We start from the raw sequence: 19,992 nt of genomic DNA, 5'->3' as shown, positions 1-19,992 counted from the left end.
TTTTTTCTATTTCGCTATTTGCCGTATTCAAAAAATATTTGTATATTTTAATAGTACTGACATTTTCGCACGTGTTGATACCCATGATGTGTATTTTTTATTGTTTACTTTTTTATTTACATTTTGGGGAAAGGAATTATTTTTTTTTTTTTAAAACATAGGGAACTATTACACACAATCTTTAGATTGCTTCTCTCATACAGTCATGCATTAGCTCCAGGGGCTCCATAGGAACTAATGTGCGGCAGCTTCAGTTGTAGTGGTGACATTTCAACACCATTGAGATTAACACCACGGTCCTGATTGGCTGCAGTGGTTACATGTCAGGATCACATGACAGTTGAACACATTCCGGTAGTGATACCAGGGAAACATCAGAATGAAAGTGGCAATAGATTGGCAAGGTATTACCCCTGAAAAGTGATTTTATGAGTTTGGAATATTAATGACCTATCCTCAGGATAGGTCAATAACATCCATCCCATAGATTGATGGAGGTCTGACTTGCCATCCTACCAATCAGTTGCTTGAAGGGGTCAAAGCACTCACCATGGTGTCTTCCACCTTTACATGCATGCCATCTACTTACAGTAGCAGTGGCAGGCAGGGTATTGCAGCTTTGTCCCATTCAAATTTTCGTACACAGCTTTAGTACCCTGCACTGGCACTACTATGAAAGACTGATTGGTGGAGGTACTGAGAGTTGGACTCCCACCAATCTGATATTGATGACCTTTCCTGAGGATAGACCATCACTATTCTGAACCCAGTAAACTTTGAGTACAAGGTATATATTATTGACTATATTCTGTTCAATAGTATTGAGTGGTCCCAAAGTTCCTCTATGACCCCAGGACATATGTACATGGGCTGTCAGGAAAGTGTTCTGGCAGAGATGACATGTTGCCCTGTCAGTGGGGCTGGTGGCACCCAAGGAACCAAACGTGATGAAGCAACCAATTGGAAAAGAGGTTGGAAGAACCTAGTACTGGAGCGGTGCTGTAATAGGTTCTGTTATAAGTATAGTTGTGACTGCTGAATGTTGGAGAACATAGTTCCAGACACAGGCATGGGCAGCTGTTACACACCATGCTAGCCTTTGGTGGATTATCTCTCCCCACTGTCTTGGTTGCACTTCAGCGTTTATACAGGTATAATACAGGGAGTGCAGAATTATTTGGCAAGTTGTATTTTTGAGGATTAATTTTATTATTGAACAACAACCATGTTCTCAATGAACCCAAAAAACTCATTAATATCAAAGCTGAATATTTTTGGAAGTAGTTTTTAGTTTGTTTTTAGTTTTAGCTATTTTAGGGGGATATCTGTGTGTGCAGGTGACTATTACTGTGCATAATTATAAGGCAACTTAACAAAAAACAAATATATACCCATTTCAATTATTTATTTTTACCAGTGAAACCAATATAGCATCTCAACATTCCCAAATATACATTTCTGACATTCAAAAACAAAACAAAAACAAATCAGTGACCAATATAGCCACCTTTCTTTGCAAGGACACTCAAAAGCCTGCCATCCATGGATTCTGTCAATGTTTTGATCTGTTCACCATCAACATTGCGTGCAGCAGCAACCACAGCCTCCCAGACACTGTTCAGAGAGGTGTACTGTTTTCCCTCCTTGTAAATCTCACATTTGATGATGGACCACAGGTTCTCAATGGGGTTCAGATCAGGTGAACAAGGAGGCCATGTCATTAGATTTTCTTCTTTTATACCCTTTCTTGCCAGCCACGCTGTGGAGTACTTGGACGCGTGTGATGGAGCATTGTCCTGCATGAAAATCATGTTTTTCTTGAAGGATGCAGACTTCTTCCTGTACCACTGCTTGAAGAAGGTGTCTTCCAGAAACTGGCAGTAGGACTGGGAGTTGAGCTTGACTCCATCCTCAACCCGAAAAGGCCCCACAAGCTCATCTTTGATGATACCAGCCCAAACCAGTACTCCACCTCCACCTTGCTGGCGTCTGAGTCGGACTGGAGATCTCTGCCCTTTACCAATCCAGCCACGGGCCCATCCATCTGGCCCATCAAGACTCACTCTCATTTCATCAGTCCATAAAACCTTAGAAAAATCAGTCTTGAGATATTTCTTGGCCCAGTCTTGACGTTTCAGCTTGTGTGTCTTGTTCAGTGGTGGTCGTCTTTCAGCCTTTCTTACCTTGGCCATGTCTCTGAGTATTGCACACCTTGTGCTTTTGGGCACTCCAGTGATGTTGCAGCTCTGAAATATGGCCAAACTGGTGGCAAGTGGCATCTTGGCAGCTGCACGCTTGTCTTTTCTCAGTTCATGGGCAGTTATTTTGCGCCTTGGTTTTTCCACACGCTTCTTGCGACCCTGTTGACTATTTTGAATGAAACGCTTGATTGTTCGATGATCGCGATCAGAAGCTTTGCAATTTTAAGAGTGCTGCATCCCTCTGCAAGATATCTCACTATTTTTGACTTTTCTGAGCCTGTCAAGTCCTTCTTTTGACCCATTTTGCCAAAGGAAAGGAAGTTGCCTAATAATTATGCACACCTGATATAGGGTGTTGATGTCATTAGACCACACCCCTTCTCATTACAGAGATGCACATCACCTAATATGCTTAATTGGTAGTAGGCTTTCGAGCCTATACAGCTTGGAGTAAGACAACATGCATAAAGAGGATGATGTGGTCAAAATACTCATTTGCCTAATAATTCTGCACGCAGTGTATATATCCGTCTATTATTATTTGATTGATACAATGTTGAAGTTTCTTCCACAATCACATGGATTGTTAACATTATGACATGACTGTGTATACCTTCATTTTCGGTACTTAGAGGGGATTTACCACAATACAAATTAATCACAAATGAAGGCCTCATTCACACGACCATGTTTTTGATCCGCATCTGATCTGCATCTTTTGCGGATCAGATGCGGAACCCATTCATTTCAATGAGGACAACAACAAAAAAAGACATTGTGTGTACTGTCCTGATTTGTATGTCAGTTCCATGGCCCTGCAAAAAAGATAGAACGTGTACTATTCTTGACCGCCAAAAAAACCAAACTAATGCAATTTGGAATTCACACGGAGGTCATCCTTATTTTGTGCAGATTCGCGTTTTGCAAAATACAAACGGTCGTGTGAATGCACCCTAAGGGATAAGGTCCAACCGCTGGGACCCCACTGTTCACGTCAATGGGGATCCAGTGTCCCTGTCCTTGGTCTAACATGTTTTCTGCCTACTGGACTATACAGCGATCTATGGTACAGAGTGAATGGTGCTCCATTCACTAGGGGACAGTGGTTGCCCTCCGCTGACCAGAAACCTATGCCTCTTTCACACTGCCGGCAGGAGTTCTGGCAGGCTATTCTGGTAGAGAACAGCCTACCATAGCTCCCTGGATCCAGCAGTGCCGGATCATAACGAATGACCACCAACCATATTGACTATACAAATTTGCCAGGATTCTGTAGGACAAATACTGCTGCTTGCCGGAACTCCTGCTACAAATGTGAAACAGACCTTCAAGTTATGCTAAATATTTCCCATAAGACTATACATCAATCTGCTCAGCTCCTTCTGCTTGCAGATCAGACACCATGTTCAACAGGACTGGTTCCCTTTAAGAGCAGAAGACATTACAGTGGTGTGAACAGATCCTCACTCAATCAGCTATTAAATTATGTCTACTTGAAAGAGGATTTCACCGGATATGAATATCCTCCCCCCGTCTTCTTTCTGTTGACACTGCACACTAACCACATCATCCATTTTCCTCAATTTAAATCCACTTTTTTTACCGAAGAAGTCGTTAAAGGAATTGGACAAGACAGATACAAAGAACATTTAGTAAGATGCGGGGATGAGGTCCCACATCAGGCTTGGCAGCTGTGATAATGATCTATAATTTAATTGAAGATATGCTGTGATCTTAAGGAAAAACTTCAAACCTCCCCCCATGTTTATGTATTATTCAGGCTAATGGTGACCCTGAAATAGAAAAAGCTTCTTATCTCTTAAAACTTTCATAGCCCTGAGTACAAAATGCACAAAAGCTGAGCGGTGCACTCAGTGGCCTAATGCAAACTGAAAGGAGACACTTCCTAACCTATTTTAGCGTCATTTCCTTGGTAACAAGGTTAATGCGATGGGTCCTGTACACCGTTCTGGGGAATCAGGAACTTTCTCAGGTGACGATAAAAATCTTCCGGTGATGAAAACCAGTGACATCACTATGGCTTCTTTAATGGACAGCTAATCTCTGCCATGATGAGAAGATGTGGATTTTAATTTGTAGTGTAAATCTGGGAGGCGGCAATCCTATGGAAAACGTATGAAAGTATGTTTGATAGTATGATAATGCATTTTGATAGTGATATGTGTTCCGCACTATTATTACAAATTGAGATCTGCCACATTTGCATGTATTATAATTTACATAAATATAATAGGATAAAAAAAAAAACGGCATTAACAAGTCAACAGTCAGCATGTACTGCCATTTAGTCCATTGTGCCCAAATTAAAAGGCTGGCCATACGCTAATTCTCACCCCCATGTCCCCATGCCAATACACTCTATGCTCAGCCAAGTGTTTGTGTGTTCAGAAGAGGGCAGCAACCTGCTGGCAGACACATCTAGGGGCAGCTTACTCTCTTGAGGATCGGCATGGTGAAATTCAATATGCCAGATCGTTCTTTCTCCCAATATCAGCTTTCATGGTAGAGTACAGACATCTCCCATACACATTAGAACATCAGCGGATTTCAGGTTGCCCAACAATCATCTAATGTGTGTTATGGCAGCAGCCAGTGCCACCATGTTCCTGCAGCCCCGACCAGTCGGCATTCCCCTCCTTCTTCCCAGGGGGCCTAGCCACTTTGGTAGCCTGTGGGAGGGTGCCTGAGCAATAGGTTGTAGTCTGCTAGAGTTTGGCAACAATATGCTGTTTCTATGTTCATCTGCCTTTGTACAGACTTTTGCCTGTTTCCTCAATTTGACCCTTTGCAGCTTGTTCTGACATCTGCCTGTTCTCCATTCGATGCGGACGATGCAGCGGGGGTTCAGCTGTCAGTAACAGCCAGGCCCCTGCTGGTGTTTAAGTGGGTGCAGTTTCTGCACCCGCTCGATCAGAGTGACGTACATGTACGGCGGTTGTCAGGAAGTTACTTCCCGCTGCACTGTACATGTACTGCAGATGTTGAGAAGGAGTTAAAGTCCCATTCATTCTTGGCTTTGAAGTCAAGAAGGTGGTTAAAAACCACCCCAAAAACTTTTTGTCCTGTGTTTTGATATTTCCCATAGGCTTCCATGTAACATTTGGAGAACTGCCAAAAAAATAAAAAATAAAAAGCACAACAACAAAAATCACAAAACGTCACAAAAAAACCTAAACAAAGGTTTGAATCCACCTTAAGATTTGCTAAATGAGAAAATCACCTGTGCTCCACCAAACGAGATGTGTTTTATTCCGGCTTGCCTTCATGTCCTCAGTTACATTAGTAGAAATCCACACGATGTGGCAGCTTGTGGGGAGCGCGGCGTCGGTTGACCACAATAGATTGTCTAACAATAAAACGCCATTCTGATACCGATCCATTCCATTGTACAGTTAATTTAATTCTCCAAATGAATATTAATTTCATAAACTTGTACATGCATTAATAATAAAATATTAAACTTAATCATTAAGCGCTTAACTCTGCTGCAACTAATTAAATCTAATTAATTCTTTTGCAAAATCAATTAATCCTTGTGCTTCTTCCTATTCCTTTCATTATTGATACAATGCACAAATTACTCGATTCGTTGCTCAGAAAAATGCTTTTTTTTATAATACAATGAAGCAAAAATGTTCCTTTCTTTCTTCCTAAATTTCTAAAAACCCAGAGTAACAGAATGGACTTTCTTCATCAGGCCACATCCTCCCACCAGCCAAGTTGGATCTCCTGATACGTGTATATGCATTTTATTACTCATTAAATAATATTTTTGGAGCACCTTTTTCTTAGAACTCTAGGTTGTGCCTCTGTTATTCCTCCCAGAAATATATGAATACATTGACAGCTGGGCATTACCTTTTTTCTTGTCGTGGAGTGAGATGTGAGACTGTGTAAGGACATACCTCATTGACGAGGGAAATGGCAACACCCAGCTGACAGTTTATTCATACATTTCCAGGAGGAATAACTGAGGAATAATGCAATTACAAATTCTAAGACAAATGCTTTAGAATTGTCATGGGAAACCAAAACAACATGTCGGGGAAGCTGATGCTTAAAGAGGATTTCTAGGATAGGATCAATGTGTTGATGATCTATGTCAGGGATGGCCAACCTGAGGCTCTCCAGCTGTTGCAAAACTACAACTCCCAGCATGCCCAGACTGCCTACAGATAGCAGCCTACAGCAGGGCATGGTGGGAGTTGTAGTTTTACAACAGCTGGAGAGCCGGAGGTTGGCCATGCCTGATCTATGTGGATATGATTTTTTTTGCACCCCCACCAACCAGCTGCTTGCGGCAGCTGCAGATTCTGGAAGAAAATGTTTCGGGCCAGAACACTACAGCGCCGTAGACTGTGTAGTGGCCATTCTCAGGTATTGCAGCTCATCTCCTTTTTATTTTCAATGGTGCAGAGCTGCAGTACCAGACACAGCTCATGAAAGGTGTGGTGCTGTTTGTGGATGTAAGCAGTCAGGGTCGGATTGGGTTTCCTTGGACCCACCAGAGTAAATTGTTCTTGGGGCCCAACCCTCACATAATCAATAATGTCTAATAGGCTTTGATTTTAAGGAAAAGGACCCTAGTGGCAATTTCATTCCTCCCAAAGGCTCCTCTAACTGTTTTTTTCTTCTTTGGAGCCCACTAGGGTATCATAGCCTGGGACCACCAGAGAATCCTCTGTTAGCCTGGTGAGCCAGGCCGACACTGTCCGCAGCCATATTTCTCTAAGGCCTCATGCACACGGGCGTTGTTTAGGTCCATTTTTGGCAGCTCGGATGTGGACCCATTCACTTCAATGGGGCCGCAAAAGATGCGGACAGCACTCCGTGTGCTGTCCGCATCCGATGCTCCGTTCCGTGGTTTGCAAAAAAAATATAACCTGTCTTATTCTTGTCTGCGTTTTGCAGACAAGAATAGGCAGTTATATCAATGGCTGTCCGTGCCGTTCCGCAAATTGCGGAAAGCAAACGGACGCCATCGATTGTGTGCATGAGGCCTAATACTAGATAACCCCTTCAAGGTTGGGTTTCCATGAGGTGGCCGAGTTTCAGCTGCTACATAAGACCAAAATCTGACCTACCTGCAGTGGCCAATGGATGCACAGATTTGTAGATTATACCTCCATTAGGCCTTATGCACACGACCGTGGCGTGTTTTGCGGTTCGCGGATCCGCAAAACACGGGTGGCGTCCGTGCGCGTTCCGCCTTTAATATAAATGCCTATTCTTGTCCGCAAAGCGCGGACAAGAATAGGACATGTTATATTTTTTTAGCGGGGCCACGGAAAGGAGCAACGGATGCGGACAGCACACGGAGTGCTGTCCGCATCTTTTGCGGCCCGATTGAAGTGAATGGGTCCGCATCCGAGCCGCCAAAACGGCTATGTGCATGAGGCCTTAATCATCTTTTTGGCTGCTTTGGGGCATTGGCTGCACACAACAGCCACATTGCGGCCTCCTTGTCAAAACCCAGCCTAAGGTTTCCTTCACACATAAATTTGGTATGCCATTTTTTACCCCTAAATTTTTCGGGACATTTAAAGCATAAAAAATGTGGATAGCATTTTTTTTCAGGCCTTTTTTCCTTAAATAGAAAGAGATAGAATAATGTCTGAAAAAGCTTCAACATGCTTTTCCTGCATTTCATATTTCCCATTGACTTCCAACTAACATCTGGAGTCAGGGTTTTTTCAGCAAAAACTACACCAAAAACCACAGACAAAAGTGTTCAAAAACCTCACTACATACCTACATGAGAAACTACCCTCATAGTGTTATCTTGCAGTAGGAAACTCTGACGCGTAGGCTTCATGCACACGACCGCGGTGTGTTTTGCGGTCCGAAAATCGTGGATCTGCAAAACACGGATGGCGTCCATGCGCATTCCGCAATTTACGGAATGGCACGGACAGCCTTTATTTTTAAATGCCTATTCTTGTCCGCAAAGCGTGGACAAGAATAGGACATGTTATATTTTTTTAACGGGGCCACGGAACAGAGCAACGGATGCGGACAGCACACGGAGTGCTGTCGGCATCTTTTGCGGCCCCATTGAAGTGAATAGGTCCGCATCCGAGCCGCCAAAACAGCGACTCGGATGCGGATGAAAGTAATTTATTCCGGAGCCAAATACCACTAAACTGGAGGAACCGGTGCTCTGCGATGTGCCACGTGAGATAACACATTGTCGAAGCAGCGATTATGGCTGTAAGTGCATAGAATTTAATATTGATCCTTTAATCATATGCATTTAGAGCCCAGTTTTGCTGATACATGTCTTCACAAAGGCAGGCGGGAATTACAAGCTGCTGCAGCAATTAATAAGACATAGAAGGTATAATTAAGGAGACGTCTGAAGGTATTATGCATCGGAACGACGTTCGCCCATTAGGGATATAAATAAATAATACAGGTTTAACTGACAATTCTCAATAAGCTTCCCGAGTGTCAGCCGACATCCGCCGCAGCAATTTCTTCTTCCCTCTGACAATAGAATACAAATGAGGTTGTGAACTGAATAAGCAGTGGATGCACAGCATCGGAGCACACAGCAAGATAAATACAGTATTTGGGTATTAAATGAGGATGTCCCCTTTAAGGGTTACAAATGATAACTTATGAGTTATAAGTACGTCCCACGTCAGAATCAGTAACCACTAGTGGAGGGGATCACGTCTTATTTCAATATCGGAAAGTGAGGTGTTCCCACTCTTACACCTGTAAACCTTTAGGCCTTGTTCACACTGATTTGGTCAGTGATTTCCATCAGTGATCGTGGCCCAAAACCAGAAGTGGAGGCAACAGAAAGAAAAGGTATCAATGGAAAGATCTTGTTATGTGCTTTTGACCCGCACCTGGCTTTGGCTCGGAATAACTGATGGAAATCACTGAAGTGTGAACTAGGCCGAGAGCGCTGCCACGCGGTCAGGTTTCTTGAAGCAATTTTGGAAGCCAAATGGAATGAATCATAAAAGGAGAGAAGGTACAGTATGAAGAACAGATATGACTTTTCCCCTTTATTGAATTCACTCCTGAAAACTGCATCACAAAAATTGAACATGTGGCTGTACCCTAAATTGGTTGATTTTTTATTTTTTTTATGTCCCGCCCCAGTGGGACTTGTGAAAGGGATCTATATACTTACCTGCTCTCTGCTGCTGCTATTTGATTCCTGGGCTGTCTTCATCGGACTTCTGGCCCCTGTATGTAATCTTCCTGCATGGATGGGGTCATGTGTTTCACTGTGGCCAGTGACTGCTGTGACGTCTTCCCAAGCAGCATATGACCCATCATTGATGTGCTACTTGGACCTGGTTTACTATGGTTGGCTTGGTAGAATTAGCAAATATGACGAATGTATTCGTCATATTCCACAAAACGAAGATAACGAAGTATTCTGCATCTTCGTTTTAGCTACCTATTCATCAACTTCGCTAATTCTAGCAATCATATAGGAAAGTTTACTATAGAGACAGCTAAGTTTAATTCGCTATGCGATTATATTACTTTTCTTTTTTTTTATAAATAGAATAATTATAATAATTATCAGGTATTATAATTATTCTATTTAAAAAAAAAAGTAATAGCGAATTAAACTTAGCTGTCTCTATAGTAAACTTTCCTATATGATTGCTAGAATTAGCGAAGTTGACGAATAGGTAGCTAAAACGAAGATGCAGAATACTTCGTTATCTTCGTTTTGTGGAATATGACGAATACATTCGTTATATTCGTTTTGTGGAATATGACGAATACATTCGTCATATTCGCTAATTCTACCAAGCCAACCATAGTAAACCAGGTCCAAGTTGAAATCGCAATGCGATTAATATAACTCGAAGTAATCGCATGGCATGGTGATGGGGACGCTTCAAGTTAGAATATACTGAGAACTGTGTACATGACTGCCCCCTGCTGCCTGGCAGGTGCTGCCAGGCAGCAGGGGGCAGACCCCCCCCTCCCCCCCTGTATTTAACTCATTGGTGGCCAGTGCGGCCCCCCCTCCCTCCCTCCCCAGTATTAAATGTGACCAGTGCGGCCCCCCTCCCTCTATATTTATTGGTGGCCAGTGCGGCCCCCCTTCCCTCCCTCCCCTGTATTAAATGTGACCAGTGCAGCCCCCCTCCCTCTATATTTATTGGTGGCCAGTGCGGCCCCCCTCCCTCCCCTGTATTAAATGTGACCAGTGCGGCCCCCCTCCCTCTATATTCATTGGTGGCCAGTGCGGCCCCCCCCCGATCGGTTACCATGGCAGCCAAGACGCTATTGCAGTCTTGGTTGCCATGGTTACTTAGCAATAAATGGAAGCATTATACTTACCTGCGAGCTGCGATGTCTGTGACCGGCCGGGCGCTCCTCCTACTGGTAAGTGACAGGTCTGTGCTATAGGCAATGCGCCGCACAGACCTTTCACTTACCAGTAGGAGGAGCTCCCGGCCGGTCACAGACATCGCAGCTCGCAGGTAAGTATAATGCTTCTATTTATTGCTAAGTAACCATGGCAGCCAAGACTGCAATAGCGTCTTGGCTGCCATGGTAACCGATCTGAGCCCCAGCGATTAAACTGGGACTCCGATCGGAACTCTCCGCTGCCACCAATGATGGGGGGGGGGGTGATTTTAATTAGGGGGGGAGAGGGGAGGCCGCACTGGTCTAATTTAATACTGGGAATCCGCAATGGCCACCAATGAATATAGAGGGAGGGGGGCTGCACTGGTCACATTTAATACTGGGAGGGAGGGAAGGGGGGGCCGCACTGGCCACCAATGAATATAAAAGGAGAGGCCGCACTGGTCACATTTAATACTGGGGAGGGAGGGAGGGAGGGGGGGCCGCACTGGCCACCAATGAGTTAAATACAGGGGGGAGGGGGGGTCTGCCCCCTGCTGCCTGGCAGCACCTGCCAGGCAGCAGGGGGCAGTCATGTACACAGTTCTCAGTATATTCTAACTTGAAGCGTCCCCATCACCATGGGAACGCCTCTATGTTAGAATATACTGTCGGATCAGAGTTTCACGATGTAACTCAAATCCGATGGTATATTCTAACATAGAGGCGTTCCCATGGTGATGGGGATGCTTCAAGTTAAAATATACCATCGGATTGGAGAAAACTCCGATCTGATGGTATATTAATAGGGGACTGAAAGTCAATGGGAGACGGATGTTGAAATCACCATGCGATTACTTCGAGTTATATTAATCGCATTGGGATTTCAACTTGGACCTGGTTTACTATGGTTGGCTTGGTAGAATTAGCGAATATGACGAATATATTCGTTATATTCCACAAAACGAAGATAATGAAGTATTCTGCATCTTCGTTTTAGCTACCTATTCGTCAACTTCGCTAATTCTAGCAATCATATAGGAAAGTTTACTATAGAGGCAGCTAAGTTTAATTCGCTATGCGATTGTATGACTGCTTTTTAAAAAAAAAAAAATTGAATAATTATAATACCTGATAATTATTATAATTATTCTATTTATAAAAAAAAAGCAAAGTAATATAATCGCATAGCGAATTAAACTTAGCTGTCTCTATAGTAAACTTTCCTATATGATTGCTAGAATTAGCGAAGTTGATGAATAGGTAGCTAAAACGAAGATGCAGAATACTTCGTTATATTCGTTTTGTGGAATATGACGAATACATTCGTCATATTCGCTAATTCTACCAAGCCAACCATAGTAAACCAGGTCCAAGTTGAAATCGCAATTCGATTAATTCAAGTTATAATAATCGAATTTCGATTTTAACTTAGCACTGCTATATTCCATATTAGGCTAGAATTAACGAATATGGTATATAGCAGTGCTAAGTTAAAATCGAAATTCGATTATTATAACTTGAAATAATCGAATTGCGATTTCAACGTAATTCTCAAATCCGACAGTACATTCTAGTATATGGAGACGTTCCCATGGTGATGGGGACGCTCCATGAGCACGGAAGTCGGCAGAAGCGGCAACGGGCTCTGACTGGAGCAGCCAGGAAGCCAGGAATCCAAAGGACAGGTAAGAACAACTTTAGGGAAGTGGGAAAGAAAAAAAACAATAAAAAAAAATAAAAATATGAATATTCGAAATATCGAATTTATATCACTATATTCAAAATATTCGCGAATTAGCGAAGTGCCGATATTCGCGAAAAAAATTCGATATTCGAATATTCGCGCTCAACACTACACATTACCACTGAGGCCAGTTATTGTCTGCAGCAGCGCAAATCACCTCATTCATACAGTTTACTGTACATGTGAGGACTGGAGGTCTAGTGAAGGCAGCTTGGGAGTCATGGAGTCCTAACAAAACAGCAGGTGACAGGTAAGTATAGATCTCTTCACATATCCCACTGGGGCTGGACATTTAAAAGGTCATCAATATCAGATTGGTGGGGGCCCAACTCACGTCCATCTATAGGTCATCAATATAAAAAAAGCTTACAACCCCTTTAAGGTAACAAATAGCAAAAGAAAATGTAATTTTAAAAAACTGCTTACTTCAAAAGGGTTGTCCTGGATTGGAAAAACTGTGTCAGTTGCCTTCTAGAAACAGCACACATCTGTCCATGGGCTCAGTCATCTGTCCATGGGCTGTGCCAGTAAGTATAGCGTGCGACCAGTGAGGATGGTGATTGGCTGCAGTGGCTATACAAACACCAGATTAAGAGCTCATTCAGACAGCCGTATGAATGAGTCCTTATCCATTACGTAATTTTGCTGAACAAATGCAGACCCATTCCTTTCAATGGGGCCGCAAAAGATGCGGACAGCACACTGTGTGCTGTCCGCATTCGAGGTTCCATTCCGCGGCCCGCAAAAAAAGGAAAGAGCATGCCCTAGTCTTGTCCGCAATCACGGACAAGAATAGGCATTTTCTATTATAGTTGCGGCTATGTGCCGGGATTCCCAATTTGCGGATCCGCAAAACACTATAACACTGCCCTTACGAAGACCAGTACAGAAATTTTTCAACAAAGATTGTCTGTACTGCTTCAGATCTATTCAATATTTTACGTATTATCATTCTTTTATATATATATACTATATACAGTACAGACCAAAAGTTTGGACACACCTTCTCATTCAAAGAGTTTTCTTTATTTTCATGACTATGAAAATTGTAGATTCACACTGAAGGCATCAAAACTATGAATTAACACATGTGGAATTATATACATAACAAACAAGTGTGAAACAACTGTAAATATGTTATATTCTAGGTTCTTCAAAGTAGCCACCTTTTGCTTTGATTACTGCTTTGCACACTCTTGGCATTCTCTTAATGAGCTTCAAGAGGTAGTCCCCTGAAATGGTTTTCACTTCACAGGTGTGCCCTGTCAGGTTTAATAAGTGGGATTTCTTTCCTTATAAATGGGGTTAGGACCATCAGTGGCGTTGAGAAGTCAGGTGGATACACAGCTGATAGTCCTACTGAATAGACTGTTAGAATTTGTATTATGGCAAGAAAAAAGCAGCTAAGTAAAGAAAAACGAGTGGCCATCATTACTTTAAGAAATTAAGGTCAGTCAGTCAGTCGAAAAATTGGGAAAACTTTGAAAGTAAGGGCTATTTGACCATGAAGGAGAGTGATGGGGTGCTGCGCCAGATGACCTGGCCTTCACAGTCACCGGACCTGAACCCAATCGAGATGGTTTGGGGTGAGCTGGACCGCAGAGTGAAGGCAAAAGGGCCAACAAGTGCTAAGCATCTCTGGGAACTCCTTCAAGACTGTTGGAAGACCATTTCAGGGGACTACCTCTTGAAGCTCATCAAGAGAATGCCAAGAGTGTGCAAAGCAGTAATCAAAGCAAAAGGTGGCTACATTGAAGAACCTAGAATATGACATATTTTTAGTTGTTTCACACTTGTTTGTTATGTATATAATTCCACATGTGTTAATTCATAGTTTTGATGCCTTCAAAGTCATGAAAATAAAGAAAACTCTTTGAATGAGAAGGTGTGTCCAAACTTTTGGTCTGTACTGTATATGTATATATACAGTGGGGGAAATAATTATTTGACCCCTCACTGATTTTGTAAGTTTGTCCAATGACAAAGAAATGAAAAGTCTCAGAACAGTATCATTTCAATGGTAGGTTTATTGTAACAGTGGCAGATAGCACATCAAAAGGAAAATCGAAAAAATAACTTTAAATAAAAGATAGCAACTGATTTGCATTTCATTGAGTGAAATAAGTATTTGAACCCTCTAACAAAAAAAGACTTAATACTTGGTGGAAAAACCCTTGTTTGCAAGCACAGAGGTCAAACGTTTCTTGTAATTGATGACCAAGTTTGCGCACATTTTAGGAGGAATGTTGGTCCACTCCTCTTTGCAGATCATCTCTAAATCCCTAAGGTTTCGAGGCTGTCTCTGTGCAACTCTGAGCTTGAGCTCCCTCCATAGGTTTTCGATTGGATTAAGGTCCGGAGACTGACTAGGCCACTCCATGACCTTAATGTGCTTCTTCTTGAGCCACTCCTTTGTTGCCTTTGCTGTATGTTTTGGGTCATTGTCGTGCTGGAACACCCATCCACGACCCATTTTCAGTTTCCTGGCAGAGGGAAGGAGGTTGTCGCTCAGGATTTCACGATACATGGCTCCGTCCATTTTCCCGTTTATGCGAATAAGTTGTCCTGTGCCCTTAGCAGAAAAACACCCCCAAAGCAAAATGTTTCCACCCCCATGCTTGACGGTGGGGACGGTGTTTTGGGGGTCATAGGCAGCATTTTTCTTCCTCCAAACACAGCGAGTTGAGTTAATGCCAAAGAGCTCTATTTTGGTCTCATCAGACCACAGCACCTTCTCCCAGTCACTCTCTGAATCATTCAGGTGTTCATTGGCAAACTTCAGACGGGCCTGCACATGTGCCTTCCTGAGCAGGGGGACCTTGCGAGCCCTGCAGGATTTTAATCCATTGCGGTGTAATGTGTTTCCAATGGTTTTCTTGGTGACTGTGGTCCCTGCTAATTTGAGGTCATTAACTAACTCCTCCCGTGTAGTTCTAGGATGCTTTTTCACCTTTCTCAGAACCATTGACACCCCACGAGGTGAGATCTTGCGTGGAGCCCCAGAGCGAGGTCGATTGATGGTCATTTTGTGCTCCTTCCATTTTCGAACAATCGCACCAACAGTTGTCACCTTCTCTCCCAGCTTCTTGCTAATGGTTTTGTAGCCCATTCCAGCCTTGTGCAGGTCTACAATTTTGTCTCTGACATCCTTGGACAGCTCTTTGGTCTTTCCCATGTTGGAGAGTTTGGAGTCTGCTTGATTGATTGATTCTGTGGACAGGTGTCTTTTATACAGGTGACTAGTTAAGACAGGTGTCCTTAATGAGGGTGACTAATTGAGTAGAAGTGTCTAACCACTCTGTGGGAGCCAGAACTCTTAATGGTTGGTAGGGGTTCAAATACTTATTTCACTCAATGAAATGCAAATCAGTTGCTATCTTTTATTTAAAGTTATTTTTTCGATTTTCCTTTTGATGTGCTATCTGCCACTGTTACAATAAACCTACCATTGAAATGATACTGTTCTGAGACTTTTCATTTCTTTGTCATTGGACAAACTTACAAAATCAGTGAGGGGTCAAATAATTATTTCCCCCACTGTATATATATATATGTATCATGGGTACACCTAGCCTTTCTGCTGCCTGAGGCGAAAACTGAAACAGCGCCCATCCACCTTCCCAATGCCAATTTCTAAACCTAACTCCTTCCCTTCAGCCCATGGCTCTTCGGCTGCCCCTCTCTTGGTGCCAGAGGTGATCACCTCAACCGGCCTCATTGGTGGTGTACCCCTGATATATATATATATATATATAAATATATATATTGTGAGACAGTGACAGGTCTCACACAGGTTAGAGGCAAGGAAGGGGTGGATAGTGCGGTCCACACCCCTATTCCACCTCAGGTAAGACCAGCTGGAGGTACTCAGGCTGGCATAAAGCACCTCCCAAGGTGTCAGTAAGGGGGGAGTGTTTTACCCTTGGACAGAGGCCTAGTGAGGCTCTGTAAGTGTGGTCTCAGCTTGGCAAGGCTGAGGGACCACGAGGCTGGGAGATAGCCTGGACTAACTTTGTTGCAGCCTGGAAGTGAGCTGGACTACTGGCTAAGAAAGCCGCACCTGAAACAGTGTGTGAACTGTGAGGTATACTTTAGATGAGTCAGGTTATTATATGTTTAGTTAGAGCTCAGCCGGGCAGGTGTTTATTTTGTATTATGTTTGTAAAAGCAATGTTTGGACCTTAAAACTTGGTGTCCGTGAAGACATGTGTGAATGTCCCCCGGATAAGAGCTAACCCCCCACAATATATATATTCAAACTGTTTCCTGACACATTTCTCTGACTACCATTATCTTTTTCAGCAGCATCCATGGGACTATGGGACTGGACCATACTGACTAGCCTGTCATCAGTTCACAAGTTGTCTTTCCGCTGACCTCTTTTGGTAGGTACTACCCACTGCCCACAAGACCTGCCGTTTTAGAGATGCTCTAACCTCAATGTACTGATCACAATATGGCCCTTGTCAAAGTCACTCAGATCTCAGACCCTATGCTTGACCATGTTTACCTGCAGTGGTGTACCTACCTTAAATGTAAATCATGCAACTGCTTCTCCTGTTCCTGATATGCATTCACTGCGTTTTCTGGTAGCCACCACTAGGAGGAGCTCTGTGCATAGAGATTATTTATAGCTTTTATTTGTAAGAATGGTAACTGTGCAAGTTTCTATGCACTGAGCTCCCCCTGGTGGTGGCTGCAGGCAGCTAATTGTAGATGGATAGATAAGGGAATGCAAGAATGAAGATTTACTGAGAAATAGTGTTACTTACATCAAGCTAACCTCAAATTAACATTCTTCATGCACTCAGCAATATTTTACTGCTATATACTGTACAAACATATACAGTAAGTAATGCAATCCAAGCGCAACACAGAGACCCTTCAAGCCTAAAAGCTTAAAATCAATAGTGTTTGGCACACCATACAATCTCCTCTGAAGATTAGAATAAAAGTAAAGCAGCTGTTTGGGAAGCTCAGTGTTCATCATAGGTGAACGGTTTTTATAAATTAGAATTCTAATGAAATTGCTTGCAACATTTAACAAACAATTCCAACATATTTGTCCTATTAGTGGATCTAATTATGTGAGTTTGCTTCTTCCTGCTGATTCCCTAATGTGGCTGATACTCCGGAAATTATGCTAATTCAACAATTTTCCATTTATATCAAATAGCAAAAAAAGCCTTTAGATATTGTGAGCTTAAAATGTTCCAGTTGAAAAAAATTAAAGTGATAGTAAAGAGAAATATAAGCCTCATATATTTACAAAAAATGGGGGACATCTGTGGATCAACCCCATCTGTCACAAGCAGACAGCTGAGAAGCTCTGACAGGAGCCGTTCAGATCCTCCCCCTTGAGTTTCTTTGTTTTGGTTTCTGTTCCTCACCTCGTTAGGCTATCTCAGCTGTCATGCAGTCAGACTCATTACCTCCCTTTATATTCTCCCCCATAAGGTAGTTGGGTGTGGCTGATACTACTTCCTGGAATGAGTGTGCATGCTGTCTTCAGCTCCCAGCTCTCAACTACCAGTTCTCAGTTCACAGTCGTCTTCAGATAAGTGCTGTTTTGTATTTATGATTTTCTGTTGTCTGGATCCAGGTGACCCTGACTCCCTCCGTGTCTGTGTAGGGAGCCGGTGGTCGTGTCCCCTCACTATTGTAGGGCCTTTAGGTTAAGATAGCCGAGGTACGTGGATATGCGCCCATTCACCTTTAGAGTGGTCGCATAGGCTGAGCAATAAGGGAGAGCGGCAGGTCGATTGCAGGGGTCTCCCTTTTGTTCCTTAGTTGTGGATCCAGTTAGTCATCGTTTGTTATTTGTATCATATTGTTTCCTGTACACCATCCGTGACATTATCAGCCACCAAAACCGTCTCAAGCATGGATCCGGTTTCACTTTTGGCTGAACGCTTTCAGGGTCTTGCTTTGGAGGTAGCTGATCTCCGTGAGACTTTTTCTCAGTTTCAAGTGACCGGTTCAGCTTGCGTTCATGGAGTTTGTGCTGAGCCTAAGATTTCGCTCCCGGATACGTTTTCCGGGGGTAGTGAGAATTTTGTACGTTTTAGAGAGGCTTGCAAACTCCATTTTCGCCTTCTTCCCCATTCTTCCGGTGATGAAGAACGAAGGGTGGGCATCATTATATCGCTGCTCAGGGGTAATGCTCAGTCCTGGGCCTTTTCGCTGCCGGAGAGGGCACAACCCCTCCGTTCAGTGGATGAATTCTTTTTAGCCCTGGGTCAGATATATGATGATCCGGATCGTATTGCTCTGGCTGAGTCTAGACTACGTCTGTTATGCCAGGGTAAACAATCCGCAGAGATATACTGCTCAGAATTTCGGAGATGGGCAGCAGATACGGGTTGGAATGATGCTGCACTCCGAAGTCAATTTTGCTATGGTCTTTCTGAGGGATTAAAAGATGCATTTGCCTTTCATGAAAGACCTACCTCCTTGAATTCTGCTATGTCTCAGGCTGTTCGTATTGACAGGCGTCTTAAAGAAAGAGGAGAGATTTCTCCTTCTTATCATGCTCAGTCCCGGGACAGTGCAGCAGTCTCATTCTGTGCACAGGGGTCTCAGTCGCTGTCAGCCCCTTCTGAGCAGGAGCCCATGCAGCTGGGGTTGATTGCCTCTGACAATAGAGGATTCAGCCCGCAGGGCAGGGTTTGCTTTTGTTGTGGAGGTATAAATCATCTGGCAAATGTTTGTCCCTCTAGGAGATTCAGGCAGTTTTCTGGGAGTAATAAAGAGACAAAAAGGAAGAAATCTTTTAAGAATATTCCGTCTGTTACTATTGGCAGGGTTGAGGCGGAAATTGAAGAATTGTCTTTTGCTTGTAGTTCCCATTTTGTCCTGCCTGCTAGGGTGGCGCTAGAGAGCAAGAGCATTTTTTGTGAGATTTTTGTGGATAGTGGAGCAGCTGTCAACCTCATTGATAACCAATTTGCAATAACTCATGGTTTCCAGGTATGCACTTTGCGAAAAAATATTCCTGTTTTTTCTATTGATTCAGCTCCACTTTCTCAGAAATCATTAAAGGGCATAGTTCACAATATCCGTTTAATTGTGAATGATACTCATGTTGAGGATGTGTCATGTTTCGTCCTTGGCGGTTTGCCTACTCCTCTAGTGTTGGGGCTACCCTGGCTCACTAAACATAACCCCACCATTGATTGGCCAGCGAGGCAAATAAATGGTTGGAGTGACTTTTGCAGAGAGAATTGCCTCATAACATCTATTTCTGAGGTTTCTACTAAAACTGTACCACCTTTCCTCTCTGAATTTTTGGATGTTTTCTCTGAGAGTGGAGTTCAGGATTTGCCTCCGCACAGGGAGTATGATTGCCCTATTGATCTCATTCCGGGTGCCAAGCTGCCTAAATCTCGTTTATACAATCTTTCCCAACCTGAGAGGGTCGCAATGCGTGCTTATATCTCTGAGAGTCTGAGAAAAGGACACATACGACCCTCAAAGTCACCTGTTGCCGCTGGTTTTTTCTTTGTTAAGAAAAAAGATGGTTCTTTAAGACCTTGTCTGGATTTCAGGGAGCTGAACAGTATCACTATTCGTGATCCGTATCCGCTTCCTTTAATCCCAGATTTGTTTAACCAGGTTGTTGGGGCGAAAGTCTTTTCCAAATTAGACCTAAGAGGGGCATACAACCTGGTTAGGGTCAGAGAAGGAGACGAA

This window comes from Bufo bufo, chromosome 3 (assembly GCF_905171765.1).
Source record: "Bufo bufo chromosome 3, aBufBuf1.1, whole genome shotgun sequence".
Lineage (NCBI taxonomy): Eukaryota > Metazoa > Chordata > Amphibia > Anura > Bufonidae > Bufo > Bufo bufo.
Note: the sequence above shows the minus strand (reverse complement) of the source record.